This window comes from Arachis hypogaea, chromosome 18 (genome assembly GCF_003086295.3).
Source record: "Arachis hypogaea cultivar Tifrunner chromosome 18, arahy.Tifrunner.gnm2.J5K5, whole genome shotgun sequence".
Taxonomy (NCBI): domain Eukaryota; kingdom Viridiplantae; phylum Streptophyta; class Magnoliopsida; order Fabales; family Fabaceae; genus Arachis; species Arachis hypogaea.
Genome location: NC_092053.1, coordinates 36,439,932 through 36,455,773, shown reverse-complemented (window position 1 = coordinate 36,455,773; position 15,842 = coordinate 36,439,932). Strand labels below are relative to the sequence as shown.

The 15,842-nt window shown below is 37.7% G+C and overlaps 2 non-coding genes across 2 annotated transcripts; one reads left to right on the top strand and one right to left on the bottom strand.

The window, feature by feature from the left end:
* The first annotated feature begins 5,397 nt into the window (after positions 1-5,397).
* LOC112774749 (small nucleolar RNA R71) lies at positions 5,398-5,505 on the top strand. The gene has a single exon (XR_003189212.1). It is a non-coding gene; the product is annotated as a small nucleolar RNA R71 (small nucleolar RNA).
* Positions 5,506-9,794: 4,289 nt separating this feature from the next.
* On the bottom strand, positions 9,795-9,902 carry LOC112774137 (small nucleolar RNA R71). Its single transcript, XR_003188639.1, has one exon. It is a non-coding gene; the product is annotated as a small nucleolar RNA R71 (small nucleolar RNA).
* Between the last annotated feature and the right edge of the window lie 5,940 nt (positions 9,903-15,842).

Here is a 15,842-nt window from a genome sequence, read left to right as displayed (position 1 = left end):
TCAAATGTATTAAGAAATTATAGTGGATGAAAATTAAATAAAATATAAAATAGGATAGTGGTACTTATGTAATTCATTGGTGAGAATTTCAGATAAGCGTATGGAGATGCTTTTGTTCCTCTGATCTCTGCTTTCCTGCTGTCTTCATCCAATCAATCCTACTCCTTTCCATGGCAAGCTGTATGTAGGGCATCACCGTTGTCAATGGCTACATCCCATCCTCTCTATGAAAAAAGTCCAAATGCTCTGTCACGGCATGGCTAATCATCTGTCGGTTCTCGATCATACTGGAATAGGATCCATTGATCCTTTTGCATCTGTCACTACGCCCAGCACTCGCGAGTTTGAAGCTCGTCACAGCCATCCCTTCCCAGATCCTACTTGGAATACCACAGACAAGGTTTAGACTTTCCGGATCTCAAGAATGGCCATCCATGGGTTCTAACTTATACCACGAAGACACTAATAACTCGGACTCGGTCCTCTGTATTAGATATCCAAGAGATATCCATTCAATCTAAGGTAGAACGGAAGTGGTTGTCAGGCACGCGTTCATAAGTTACGAATGATGATGACTGTCACGTTCATCACATCCATCATATTGAAGTACGAATGAATATCTTAGAAGCGGAATAAGTTAAATTGAATAGAAAAACAGTAGTACTTTGCATTAATCTTTGAGGAACAGCAGAGCTCCACACCTTAATCGATGGTGTGTAGAAACTCTACTGTTGAAAAATACATAAGTGAAAGGTTTAGGCATGGCCGAATGGCCAGCCCCCAAAACGAGATCACCGGATCAAAAATACAATCCAGGATGTCTAATACAATAGTAGAAAGTCCTATTTATACTAAACTAGTTACTAGGGTTTACAGAAGTAAGTAATTGATGCATAAATCCATTTCCGGGGCCCACTTGGTGTGTGCTTGGGCTGAGCTTGAATGTTACACGTGCAGAGGCTTCTTCTGGAGTTGAACGCCAAGTTGTAACGTGTTTTTGGCGTTCAACTCTGGTTCGTGACTTGTTTCTGGCGTTTAACTCCAGACTGCAGCGTAGAACTGGCGTTCAACGCCTTTTGCGTCGTCTAATCTCGAACAAAGTATGGACTATTATATATTTCTGGAAAGCCCTGGATGTCTACTTTCCAAGCAATTGGAAGCGCGCCATTTTGAGTTCTGTAGTTCCAGAAAATCCACTTTGAGTGCAGGGAGGTCAGAATCCAACAGCATCAGCAGTCATTCTTCAACCTCTGAATCTGATTTTTGCTCAAGTTCCTCAATTTCAGCCAGAAAATACCTGAAATCATAGGAAAACACACAAACTCATAGTAAAGTCCAGAAATGTGAATTTAACATAAAAACTAAGGAAAACATCCCTAAAAGTAACTAGATTCTACTAAAAACATACTAAAAACAATGCCAAAAAGCGTATAAATTATCCGCTCATCACAACACCAAACTTAAATTGTTGCTTGTCCCCAAGCAACTAAAAATCAAATAGGATAAAAAGAAGAGAATATACTATAATTTCCAAACTATCAATGAAACATAGCTCCAATCAGATGAGCGGGACTTGTAGCTTTTTGCCTCTTGAATAGTTTCGGCATCTCACTTTATCCATTGAAGTTCAGAATGATTGGCATCTATAGGAACTCAGAGTTCAGATAGTATTATTGATTCTCCTAGTTCAGTATGTTGATTATTGAACACAGCTACTTTATGAGTCTTGGCCGTGGCCCTAAGCACTTTGTTTTCCAGTATTACCACCGGATACATAAATGCCACAGACACATAATTGGGTGAACCTTTTCAGATTGTGACTCAGCTTTGCTAAAGTCCCCAATTAGAGGTGTCCAGGGTTCTTAAGCACACTCTTCTTTTGCTTTGGACCTTGACTTTAACCGCTCAGTCTCAAGTTTTCACTTGACACCTTCACGCCACAAGCACATGGTTAGGGACAGCTTAGTTTAGCCGCTTAGGCCAGAATTTTATTCCTTTAGGCCCTCCTATCCACTGATGCTCAAAGCCTTGGGATCCTTTTTAATTACCCTTGCCTTTTGGTTTTAAGGGCTATTGGCTTTTTGCTCTTGCCTCTTGGTTTTAAGAGCTTTGGCTTTTTCTGCTTGCTTTTTCTTTTTCTTTCTATTTTTTTCTTTTTTCGCTATTTTTATTTTATTTTTTTTTCTGCAAGCTTTGTTCTTTGCTGCTTTTCTTGCTTCAAGAATCATTTTTATGATTTTTCAGATTATCAAATAACATGTCTTCTTGTCATCATTCTTTCAAGAGCCAACATATTTAACATTCATGAACAACAACTTCAAAAGACATATGCACTGTTCAAGCATTCATTCAGAAAACAAGAAGCATTGTCACCACATCAATATAATTAAACTAAGTTCAAGGATAAATTCGAAACTCATGTACTTCTTGTTCTTTTGAATTAAAGCATTTTTCATTTAAGAGAGGTGATGGATTCATAGGACATTCATAACCTTAAGACATAGTTACTAAATACTAATGATCATATAATAAGACACAAACTTAGATAAGCACTTAACATAGAAAACGAAAAACAGAGAATGTAAGAATAAGGAATGAGTCCACCTTAGTGATGGTGGCGTTTCCTTCTTGAGGAACCAATGATGCCCTTGAGCTCTTCTATGTATCTTCCTTGTCTTTGTTGCTCCTCCCTTATTGCTTTTTGATCTTCTCTAATTTCATGAAGGATGATGGAGTGCTCTTGATGTTCCACCCTTAAGTGTCCCATGTTGGAACTTAATTCTCCTAGGGAGTTGTTGATTTGCTCCCAAAAATTCTGTGGAGGAAACTGTATCCCCTGAGGTATCTCAGGGATCTCTTGATTTGCAGTCAAATGTTCTACCACTGAGCTATAGAACCTTTGAGATGAATCTTTCCATCTCCCATGACTCGGAGGTGGAAGCCTTCGTCTTCCCTTTCCCTTTTCTAGAGGTTTCTCCGGTCTTAGGTACCATTAATGGTAATGGAAAAACAAAAGGCTTATGCTTTTACCACACCAAACTTAGAATGTTGCTCGCCCTCGAGCAAAAGAAGAAGAATAAGATATGGAGGAGATGGAGGGATGTGTGTATGGATGTGAGTGGTGAATGGAAAACAGAAGGGATGACCATGAATGGAGAGAGAGAGGGTGAGGTGGGTGGGGATCCTGTGAGATTCATAGATCCTGAGGTGTCAAGGATTTACATCCCTGCACCCATTGGGCATGTAAAACACCTTTGCATACAATTCTAGCGTTTAAACGCCGAATTGATGCTTGTTCTGGGCGTTCAGTGCCCAGATGCAGCATATTTCTGGCGTTGAACGCCAGCCAGATGCTTGTTTCTGCCGTTCAGCGCCAGCTTTCCTCACTGTGCATTTCTGGCGTCTGAACGCCAGGATGCTGCTTGTTTCTGGCGTTCAGCGTCAGAAACATGCTCTGTTCTGGCGTTGAACGCCAGACAGATGCTCCTTACTGGCGTTTAAACGCCAGTAAGATCCTCCTCCAGGGTGTGATTTTTCTTCTGCTATTTTTGATTCCGTTTCTAATTTTTCTATTTATTTTGTGACTCCACATGATCATGAACCTAATAAAACATGAAGAAACAATAAAAATAAAAATAGAATTAGATAAATAAAAATTGGGTTGCCTCCCAACAAGCGCTTCTTTAATGTCAATAGCTTGACAGTGGGCTCTCATGGAGCCTCACAGATGTTCAGAGCATTGTTGAGACTTCCCAACACCAAGCTTAGAGTTTGGATGTGGGAGTTCAACACCAAACTTAGAGTTTGGTTGTGGCCTCCCAACACCAAACTTAGAGTTTGACTGTGGGGGCTCTGGTTGACTCTGTTTTGAGAGAAGCTTACTGTGCCTCTTTTCCATGTTTACAGAAGGATGACCTTGAGTTTTAAACACAAAGGAGTCCTCATTCAATTGAAGGACTAGTTCTCCTCTGTCAACATCAATCACAGCTCTTGCTGTGGCTAGGAAGGGTCTTCCAAGGATAACGGATTCATCCTCATCCTTCCCAGTATCAAGGTTTATGAAATCAGCAGGGATGTAAAGGCCTTCAACCTTTACTAATATGTCCTCTACTTGTTCATAAGCCTATTTTCTGGAATTGTCTGCCATCTCTAATGAGATTTTAGCAGCTTGTACCTCAAAGATTCCCAGTTTCTCCATTACAGAGAGTGGCATGAGGTTTATTCCTGGCCTCAGGTCACATAGAGCCTTCTCAAAGGTCATGGTGCCTATGGTACAAGGTATTAGGAACTTTCCAGGATCCTGTTTCTTCTGAGGCAATCTCAGTTGATCCAATGCATTTAGTTCATTGGTGAACAGGGGAGGTTCATCTCCCCAAGTCTCATTACCAAATAAATTGGCATTCAGCTTCATGATTGCACCAAGGAACTTGGCAACTTGTTCTTCAGTGACATCCTCATTCTCTTCAGAAGAAGAATACTCATCAGAACTCATGAATGGCATAAGGAGGTTTAATGGAATCTCTATGGTCTCTAGATGAGCTTCAGAGTCCTTTGGTTCCTCAAAGGGAAACTCCTTGTTGATCACTGGATGTCCCAAGAGGTCTTCCTCACTGGGATTCACGTCCTTCTCCTCTCTTGTGGGTTTGGCCATGATGGTCAATTCAATGGCCTTGCACTCTCCTTTTGGATTTTCTTCTGTATTGCTTGGGAGAGTACTAGGAGGGATTTCAATGATCCTTTTACTCAGCTGGCCCACTTGTGCTTCCAAATTTCTAATGGAGGACCTTGTTTCATTCATGAAACTCACAGTGGCCTTAGATAGATCTGAGACTAAATTTGCTAAGCTAGATGGATTCTGCTCAGAATTCTCTGTTTGTTGCTGAGTGGATGATGGAAAAGGCTTGCTATTGCTAAACCTATTTCTTCCACCATTATTAAAGCCTTGTTGAGGCTTTTGATCCTTCCATGAGAGATTTGGGTGATTTCTCCATGAGGGGTTATAGGTGTTTCCATATGGTTCACCCATGTAATTCACCTCTGCTATTGCAGGGTTCTCAGGATCATAAGCTTCTTCCTCAGAAGATGCCTCTTGAGTACTGTTGGATGCAGCTTGCATTCCATTCAGACTCTAAGAAATCATATTGACTTGCTGAGTCAATATTTTATTCTGAGCCAATATGGCATTCAGAGTATCAATTTCAAGAATTCTCTTCTTCTGAGGTGTCCCATTACTCACAGGATTCCTCTCAGAAGTGTACATGAACTGGTTATTAGCAACCATGTCAATGAGTTCTTGAGCTTCTGCAGGTGAATGGATCCACCTGCAGAAGTATCCAATGACATCTTAGCTAATTCAGACAGACCATCATAGAATATATCCAGGATGGTCCATTCTGAAAGCATATCAGAAGGACACTTTTTGGTCAGTTGCTTGTATCTCTCCCAAGCTTCATAGAGGGATTCACCTTCTTTCTGTCTGAAGGTTTGAACATCTACTCTAAGCTTGCTCAGCTTTTGAGGAGGAAAGAACTTGGCTAAGAAAGCCGTGACCAGCTTATCCCAAGAGTTCAGGCTATCTTTGGGTTGAGAGTCCAACCACACTCTAGCTCTGTCTCTTACAGCAAAAGGGAAAAGCATGAGCCTGTAGACTTCAGGATCTACTCCATTAGTCTTAACAGTATCACATATCTGCAAGAATTCAGTTAAGAACTGAAAAGGATCTTTAGATGGAAGTCCATGAAACTTGCAGTTTTGTTGCATCAGAGAAACTAATTGAGGTTTCAGCTCAAAATTGTTTGCTCCAATGGTAGGGATGGAGATGCTTCTTCCATGTAAATTGGAATTAGGTGCAGTAAAGTCACCAAGCATCCTCCTTGCATTATTATGATTTTCGGCTGCCATCTCCTCTTCCTGTTCGAAAATTTCTGTAAGGTTATCTCTGGATTGTTGTATTTTAGCTTCTCTTAGTTTTCTCTTCAGAGTCCTTTCAGGTTCAGGGTCTGCTTCAACAAGAATGTTCTTGTCCTTGCTCCTGCTCATATGAAAAAGAGGGAACAGAAAAATAATAATAATAGGGATCCTTTTTGCCCAAGTATAGAGGTTCCCTTATGTGAGTAGAAGAAAAGAAGAAGAGAAAATCTGAACTCAGAGAGAGAGGGTTCGGATTTTTGGTGAGTGAGGGAGAGATGTTAGTAGATGAATAAATAAATAGAAGGAGATGAGAGAGAAGGATTTTCGAAAATTGTTTTTGAAAAATGGTTAGTGAATTTTCAAAAATTAAAATAATTAGTTAATTAAAAAGAAATTTTGAAAAAGAGGGAAGGGATTTTCGAAAATTAGAGAGAGAGAGTTAGTTAGGTAGTTTTGAAAAAGATAAGAAACAAACAAAAAGTCAATTAGTTAGTTGAAAAAGATTTGAAAATCAATTTTGAAAAGATAAGAAGATAAGAAGTTAGAAAAGATATTTTGAAATCAAATTTTTGAAAAAGATAAGATAAAAAGATATTTTGAAAAGATATGATTGAAATTAGTTTTGAAAAAGATTTGATTTTTTTAAAATCACAATTAATGACTTGATTCATAAGAAATCACAAGATATGATTCTAGAACTTAAAGTTTGAATCTTTCTTAATAGGCAAGTAACAAACTTGAAATTTTTGAATCAAAACATTAATTGTTGATATTATTTTCGAAAATTATGTGATAAAGATAAGAAAAAGATTTTTGAAAAATATTTTGAAAAAGATTTTTGAAATTTTAGAAAATAATGAAAAAGATATGATTTTTGAAAAAGATTTGAAAAAGATAAGATTTTTAAATTGAAAATTTGATTTGATTTATGATAAACAATTAATTTTAAAAGCTTTTTGACTAAATCAAATCATATTTTCAAAAATTTTGAAAAGATATTTTTTTTTTAATTTTTGAATTTTTTTTATTTTTTTTTGAATTTTTATGATGAGAGATAAAAACATGAAAAATGATGCAATGCAGGAAAATTTTGGATCAAAGCATGTGATGAATGCAAGAACACTATGAATGTCAAGATGAACACCAAGAACACTTTGAATGTCAAGATGAACATCAAGAACATATTTTTGAAAAATTTTATATGCTAAGAAAACATGCAAGACACCAAACTTAGGAATCTTTCATGTTCAGACATTATGAATGCAATAATGCATATGAAAAATAAGAAAAGACACGAAACAAGAAAATATGAAGATCAAACAAGAAGACTTACCAAGAACAACTTGAAGATCATGAAGAACACCATGAATGCATGATTTTTTCGAAAAATGCAAGATGAACATGCAGTTGACACCAAACTTAAAAATTGACTCAAGACTCAAACAAGAAACACAAAAAAAATATTTTTGATTTTTATGATTTTCTAATTTTTTTGGATTTTTTTTCGAAAATTATTTGTAAAAGAAAAAATAAGGATTCCAAAATTTTTAATATGAATTCCAGGAATCTTGCCATGTTAGTCTAAAGTTTCAGTCCAGGAATTAGACATGGCTCACTAGCCAGCCAAGCTTTGAGTGAAAGCTCCGGTCCAAAACACTAGACATGGCCAATGGCCAGCCAAGCTTCAGCAGATATTGATACTTTCCATGTATAGAGCAACTAAGTGTGTGAAGATCAACAAGCTCTTGTGATGATAAGTTGAAACCCCAGTCCAAAAGATTAGACATGGCTTACAGCTAGCCAGGATTCAACAAATCATCATGAAACACTAGAATTCATTCTTAAAAATTCAACTTTTAGGGATGTTTTCATTAGTTTTGGACCGGAGCTTTCACTGAAAGCTTGGCTGGCTTGTTAGCCAGGTCTAATTCCTGGACTGAAGCTTTAGACTAACATGGCAAGATTCCTGGAATTCATATTAAAAATTTTGGAATCCTTATTTTTTCTTTTACAAATAATTTTCGAAAAAAAAATCCAAAAAAATTAGAAAATCATAAAAATCAAAATTTATTTTTGTGTTTCTTGTTTGAGTCTTGAGTCAATTTTTAAGTTTGGTGTCAACTGCATGTTCATCTTGCATTTTTCGAAAAAATCATGCATTCATGGTGTTCTTCATGGTCTTCAAGTTGTTCTTGGTAAGTCTTCTTGTTTGATCTTCATATTTTCTTGTTTTGTGTCTTTTCTTGTTTTTCATATGCATTATTGCATTCATAATGTCTGAACATGAAAGATTTCTAAGTTTGATGTCTTGCATGTTTTCTTAGCATATAAAATTTTTCAAAAATATGTTCTTGATGTTCATCTTAACATTCATAGTGTTCTTGCATTCATCACATGCTTTGATCCAAAATTTTCCTGCATTACATCATTTTTCATGTTTTTCTCTCTCATCATAAAAATTAAAAAAAAAATCAAAAAAATTCAAAAAAAAAAAATCTTTTCAAAATTTTCGAAAATATGATTTGATTTAGTCAAAAAGTTTTTAAAATTAATTGTTTATCATAAATCAAATCAAATTTTCAATTTAAAAATCTTATCTTTTTCAAATCTTTTTCAAAAATCATATCTTTTTTATTATTTTCGAAAATTTCAAAAATCTTTTTCAAAAATCTTTTTCTTATCTTTATCACATAATTTTCAAAAATAATATCAACAATTAATGTTTTGATTCAAAAATTTCAAGTTTGTTACTTGCCTGTTAAGAAAGATTCAAGCTTTAAGTTCTAGAATCATATCTTGTGATTTCTTATGAATTAAGTCATTAATTGTGATTTTAAAAAAATCAAATCTTTTTCAAAACTAATTTCAATCATATCTTTTTATCTTATCTTTTTCAAAAATTTGATTTCAAAATATCTTTTCTAACTTCTTATCTTCTTATCTTTTCAAAATTGATTTTCAAATCTTTTTCAACTAACTAATTGACTTTTTGTTTGTTTCTTATCTTTTTCAAAACTACCTAACTAACTCTCTCTCTCTAATTTTCGAAAATCCCTTCCCTCTTTTTCAAAATTTCTTTTTAATTAACTAATTATTTTAATTTTTGATTTTAATTTTTGAAAATTCACTAACCATTTTTCAAAAACAATTTTTGAAAATCCTTCTCTCTCATCTCCTTCTATTTATTTATTCATCTACTAACATCTCTCCCTCACTCACCAAAAATTCGAACCCTCTCTCTCTGAGTTCAGATTTTCTCTTCTTCTTTTTTTCTACTCACATAAGGGAACCTCTATACTTGGGCAAAAAGGATCCCTATTATTATTATTTTTCTGTTTCCTCTTTTTCATATGAGCAGGAGCAAGGACAAGAACATTCTTGTTGAAGCAGACCCTGAACCTGAAAGGACTCTGAAGAGGAAACTAAGAGAAGCTAAAATACAACAATCCAGAGATAACCTTACAGAAATTTTCGAACAGGAAGAGGAGATGGCAGCCGAAAATAATAATAATGCAAGGAGGATGCTTGGTGACTTTACTGCACCTAATTCCAATTTACAAGGAAGAAGCATCTCCATCCCTACCATTGGAGCAAACAATTTTGAGCTGAAACCTCAATTAGTTTCTCTGATGCAACAAAACTGCAAGTTTTATGGACTTCCATCTGAAGATCCTTTTCAGTTCTTAATTGAATTCTTGCAGATATGTGATACTGTTAAGACTAATGGAGTAGATTCTGAAGTCTACAGGCTCATGCTTTTCCCTTTTGCTGTAAGAGACAGAGCTAGAGTGTGGTTGGACTCTCAACCCAAAGATAGCCTGAACTATTGGGATAAGCTGGTCACGGCTTTCTTAGCCAAGTTTTTTCCTCCTCAAAAGCTGAGCAAGCTTAGAGTGGATGTTCAAACCTTCAGACAGAAAGAAGGTGAATCCCTCTATGAAGTTTGGGAGAGATACAAGCAACTGACCAAAAAGTGTCCTTTTGACATGCTTTCAGAATGGACCATCCTGGATATATTCTATGATGGTCTGTCTAAATTAGCTAAGATGTCACTGGATACTTCTGCAGGTGGATCCATTCACCTAAAGAAAACGCCTGCAGAAGCTCAAGAACTCATTGACATGGTTGCTAACAACCAGTTCATCTACACTTCTGAGAGGAATCCTGTGAGTAATGGGACGCCTCAGAAGAAGAGAGTTCTTGAAATTGATACTCTGAACGCCATATTGGCTCAGAATAAAATATTGACTCAACAAGTCAATATGATTTCTCAGAATCTGAATAGAATGCAAGCTGCATCCAATAGTACTCAAGAGGCATCTTCTGAGGAAGAAGCTTATGATCCTAAGAACCCTGTAATAGCAGAGGTGAATTACATGGGTGAATCATATGGAAACACCTATAACCCCTCATGGAGAAATCACCCAAATCTCTCATGGAAGGATCAAAAGCCTCAACAAGGCTTTAATAATGGTGGAAGAAACAGGTTTAGCAATAGCAAGCCTTTTCCATCATCCACTCAGCAACAGACAGAGAATTCTGAGCAGAATCCATCTAGCTTAGCAAATTTAGTCTCTGATCTATCTAAGGCCACTGTGAGTTTCATAAATGAAACAAGGTCCTCCATTAGAAATTTGGAAGCACAAGTGGGCCAGCTGAGTAAAAGGATCACTGAAATCCCTCCTAGTACTCTCCCAAGCAATACAGAAGAAAATCCAAAAGGAGAGTGCAAGGCCATTGAATTGACCATCATGGCCGAACCCAAAAGAGAGGAGAAGGATGTGAATCCCAGTGAGGAAGACCTCTTGGGACGTTCAGTGATCAACAAGGAGTTTCTCTTTAAGGAACCAAAGGACTCTGAGGCTCATCTAGAGACCATAGAGATTCCATTAAACCTCTTTATGCCATTCATGAGTTCTGATGAGTATTCTTCTTCTGAAGAGAATGAGGATGTCACTGAAGAACAAGTTGCCAAGTTCCTTGGTGCAATCATAAAGCTGAATGCCAATTTATTTGGTAATGAGACTTGGGGAGATGAACCTCCCTTGTTTACCAATGAACTAAATGCATTGGATCAACTGAGATTGCCTCAGAAGAAACAGGATCCTGGAAAGTTCCTAATACCTTGTACAATAGGCACCATGACCTTTGAGAAGGCTTTATGTGACCTGGGATCAGGAGTAAACCTCATGCCACTCTCTGTAATGGAGAAACTGGGAATCTTTGAGGTACAAGCTGCTAAAATCTCATTAGAGATGGCAGACAATTCCAGAAAATAGGCTTATGGACAAGTAGAGGACATATTAGTAAAGGTTGAAGGCCTTTACATCCCTGCTGATTTCATAATCCTTGATACTGGGAAGGATGAGGATGAATCCGTCATCCTTGAAAGACCCTTCCTAGCCACAGCAAGAGCTATGATTGATGTTGACAGAGGACAACTAGTCCTTCAATTGAATGAGGACTCCCTTGTGTTTAAAACTCAAGGTCATCCTTCTGTAAACATGGAAAAGAGGCACAGTAAGCTTTTCTCAAAATAGAGTCAACCAGAGCCCCCACAGTCAAACTCTAAGTTTGGTGTTGAACTCCCACATCCAAACTCTAAGTTTGGTGTTGGAAAGTCTCAACAATGTTCTGAACATCTGTGAGGCTCCATGAGAGCCCACTGTCAAGCTATTGACATTAAAGAAGTGCTTGTTGGGAGGCAACCCAATTTTTATTTATCTAATTCTATTTTTATTTTCATTGTTCCTTCATGTTTTATTAGGTTCATGATCATGTAGAGTCACAAAATAAATAGAAAAATCAGAAACGGAATCAAAAACAGCAGAAGAAAAATCACACCCTGGAGGAGGATCTTACTGGCGTTTAAACGCCAGTAAGGAGCATCTGTCTGGCGTTCAATGCCAGAACAGAGCATGTTTCTGGCGTTGAACGCCAGAAACAAGCAGCATCCTGGCGTTCAGACGCCAGAAATGCACAGTGAGGAAAGCTGGCGCTGAACGCCAGAAACAAGCATCTGGCTGGCGTTCAATGCCAGAAATATGCTGCATCTGGGCGCTGAACGCCCAGAACAAGCATCAATTCAGCGTTTAAATGCCAGAATTGTATGCAAAGGCGTTTTACATGCCCAATGGGTGTAGGGATGTAAATCCTTGACACCTCAGGATCTGTGGACACCACAAGATCATCTCAGGATCTGTGAATCTCATAGGATCCCCACCCACCTCACCCTCTCTCTCTCCATTCATGGTCATCCCTTATGTTTTTCATTCACCACTCACATCCATACACACATCCCTCCATCTCCTCCATATCTTCTTCTTCTTCTTCTATTCTTTCTTCTTTTGCTCGAGGGCGAGCAACATTCTAAGTTTGGTGTGGTAAAAGCATAAGCTTTTTGTTTTTCCATTACCATTAATGGTACCTAAGACCGGAGAAACCTCTAGAAAAGGGAAAGGGAAGACAAAGGCTTCAACCTCCGAGTCATGGGAGATGGAAAGATTCATCTCAAAGGGTCTATAGCTCAGTGGTAGAACATTTGACTGCGAATCAAGAGATCCCTGAGATACCTCAGGGGATACAGTTTCCTCCACAGAATTTTTGGGAGCAAATCAACAACTCCCTAGGAGAATTAAGTTCCAACATGGGACACTTAAGGGTGGAACATCAAGAGCACTCCATCATCCTTCATGAAATTAGAGAAGATCAAAAAGCAATGAGGGAGGAGCAACAAAGACAAGGAAGATACATAGAAGAGCTCAAGGACATCATTAGTTCCTCAAGAAGGAAACGCCACCATCACTAAGGTGGACTCATTCCTTATTCTTACATTCTCTGTTTTTCGTTTTCTATGTTAAGTGCTTATCTAAGTTTGTGTCTTATTACATGATCATTAGTATTTAGTAACTATGTCTTAAGGTTATGAATGTCCTATGAATCCATCACCTCTCTTAAATGAAAAATGCTTTAATTCAAAAGAACAAGTACATGAGTTTCGAATTTATCCTTGAACTTAGTTTAATTATATTGATGTGGTGACAATGCTTCTTGTTTTCTGAATGAATGCTTGAACAGTGCATATGTCTTTTGAAGTTGTTGTTCATGAATGTTAAATATGTTGGCTCTTGAAAGAATGATGACAAGGAGACATGTTATTTGATAATCTGAAAAATCATAAAAATGATTTTTGAAGCAAGAAAAAGCAGCAAAGAACAAAGCTTGCAGAAAAAAATAAAATAAAAATAGCGAAAAAAGAAAAAAAAATAGAAAGAAAAAGAAAAAGCAAGCAGAAAAAGCCAAAGCTCTTAAGACCAAAAGGCAAGAGCAAAAAGCCAATAGCCCTTAAAACAAAAAGGCAAGGGTAATTAGAAAGGATCCCAAGGCTTTGAGCATCAGTGGATAGGAGGGCCTAAAGGAATAAAATCCTAGCCTAAGCGGCTAAACTAAGCTGTCCCTAACCATGTGCTTGTGGCGTGAAGGTGCCAAGTGAAAACTTGAGACTGAGCGGTTAAAGTCAAGGTCCAAAGCAAAAGAAGAGTGTGCTTAAGAACCCTGGACACCTCTAATTGGTGACTTTAGCAAAGCTGAGTCACAATCTGAAAAGGTTCACCCAATTATGTGTCTGTGGCATTTATGTATCCGGTGGTAATACTGGAAAACAAAGTGCTTAGGGCCACGGCCAAGACTCATAAAGTAGCTGTGTTCAAGAATCAACATACTGAACTAGGAGAATCAATAACACTATCTGAACTCTGAGTTCCTATAGATGCCAATCATTTTGAACTTCAATGGATAAAGTGAGATGCCAAAACTATTCAAGAGGCAAAAAGCTACAAGTCCCGCTCATCTGATTGGAGCTATGTTTCGTTGATAGTTTGGAATTTATAGTATATTCTCTTCTTTTTATCCTATTTGATTTTCAGTTGCTTGGGGACAAGCAACAATTTAAGTTTGGTGTTATGATGAGCGGATAATTTATACGCTTTTTGGCATTGTTTTTAGTATGTTTTTAGTAGAATCTAGTTACTTTTAGGGATGTTTTCATTAGTTTATAAAATTATTTGAAAACTTGGTGCACAAATTATGAATCACACTTTTCACAACTCGTACCACTAACCAGCAAGTGCACTGGGTCATCCAAGTAATACCTTACGTGAGTAAGGGTCGATCCCACGGAGATTGTTGGTTTGAAGCAAGCTATGGTTATCTTGCAACTCTTAGTCAGGATATTAATTTGTGGTTATCAGTTGACTTGCAAATGCACAAGAAAGCATGAATTAAAGGTTACTTGTTATGCAGTAATGGAGAATGTGTTGTGGTTTTGGAGATGCTTTGTCTTCTGAATTTCAGCTTTTCTCTTGTATTCCTCTTCCCTCATGCATGCAAAAGTGCAAAGTTCCTTCCATGGCAAGCTGTGTGTTGGTGGATCACCGTTGTCAATGGCTACCATCCATCCTCTCAGAAGTTTTAGTTATCCCCGGCAACGGCGCCAAAAACTTGGTATGCGAAATTGTTACTCAGATTAGGTTGTAAAATTATTTGTTCGTTCTTTCCCTGGCAATGGCACCAAAAACGGATGCACAGAACCATGGTCCAAACATAACTTCACAACTTCTCATAACTAACCAGCAAGTGCACTGGGTCGTCCAAGTAATAAAACCTTACGTGAGTAAGGGTCGATCCCACGAAGATTGTTGGTATGAAGCAAGCTATGGTCACCTTGTAAATCTCAGTCAGGCGGATAATAATTGATTATGGAGTTTTCGAAAATAAATAATAAATAAGTAGAAAACAAAGGATAGAAATACTTATGTAAATCATTGGTGAGAATTTCAGATAAGTGTATGGAGATGCGTTCATTCCTCTGAACTTCTGCTTTCCTGCTGTCTTCATCCAATCAATCTTACTCCTTTCCATGGCTAGCTTTATGTAAGGACATCACCGTTGTCAATGGCTACTTTTCATCCTCTCTGTGAAAATGGTCCGATGCGCTGTCACTGCATGGCTAATCATCTGGAGGCATCACCGTTGTCAATGGCTGCTTTCCATCCTCTCTATGAAAATGGTCCGATGCGCTGTCATTGCATGGCTAATCATCTGGAGGTTCTCGATCATACTGGAATAGGATTCACCCTCCTTTTGCGACTGTCACTACGCCCAGCACTCGCGAGTTTGAAGTTCGTCACAGTCATTCAATCCCTGAATCCTACTCGGAATACCACAGACAAGGTTTAGACTTTCCGGATTCTCATGAATGCCGCCATCAATCTAGCTTATACCACGAAGATTCTGATTAAGAGATCCAAGAGATATTCATTCAATCTAAGGTGGAACGGAAGTGGTTGTCAGGCACGCGTTCGTGGGGGAATGATGATGATTGTCACGTTCATCACATTCATATTGAAGTGCAAATGAATATCTTAGAAGCGGAATAAGTTGAATTGAATAGAAAACAGTAGTACTTTGCATTAATTCATGAAGAACAGCAGAGCTCCATACCTTAATCTATGGAGTGTAGAAACACTACCGTTAAAAATACATAAATGATGAAGGTCTAGGCATGGCCGAATGGACAGCCCCCAAACGTGATCACAGGATCAAAAATACAATCCAGGATGTCTAATACAATAGTAAAAAGTCCTATTTATACTAAACTAGCTACTAGGGTTTACAGAAGTAAGTAATTGATGCATAAATCCACTTCCGGGGCCCACTTGGTGTGTGCTTGGGCTGAGCTTTAGCTTTCCACGTGCAGAGGCTTCTTTTGGAGTTGAACGCCAAGTTGTAACGTGTTTTTGGCGTTCAACTCTGGTTCGTGACGTGTTTCTGGCGTTTAACTCCAGACTACAGCGTAGAACTGGCATTCAACGCCCTTTTGCATCATCTAAATTCGGCCAAAGTATGGACTATTATATATTTCTGGAAAGCCC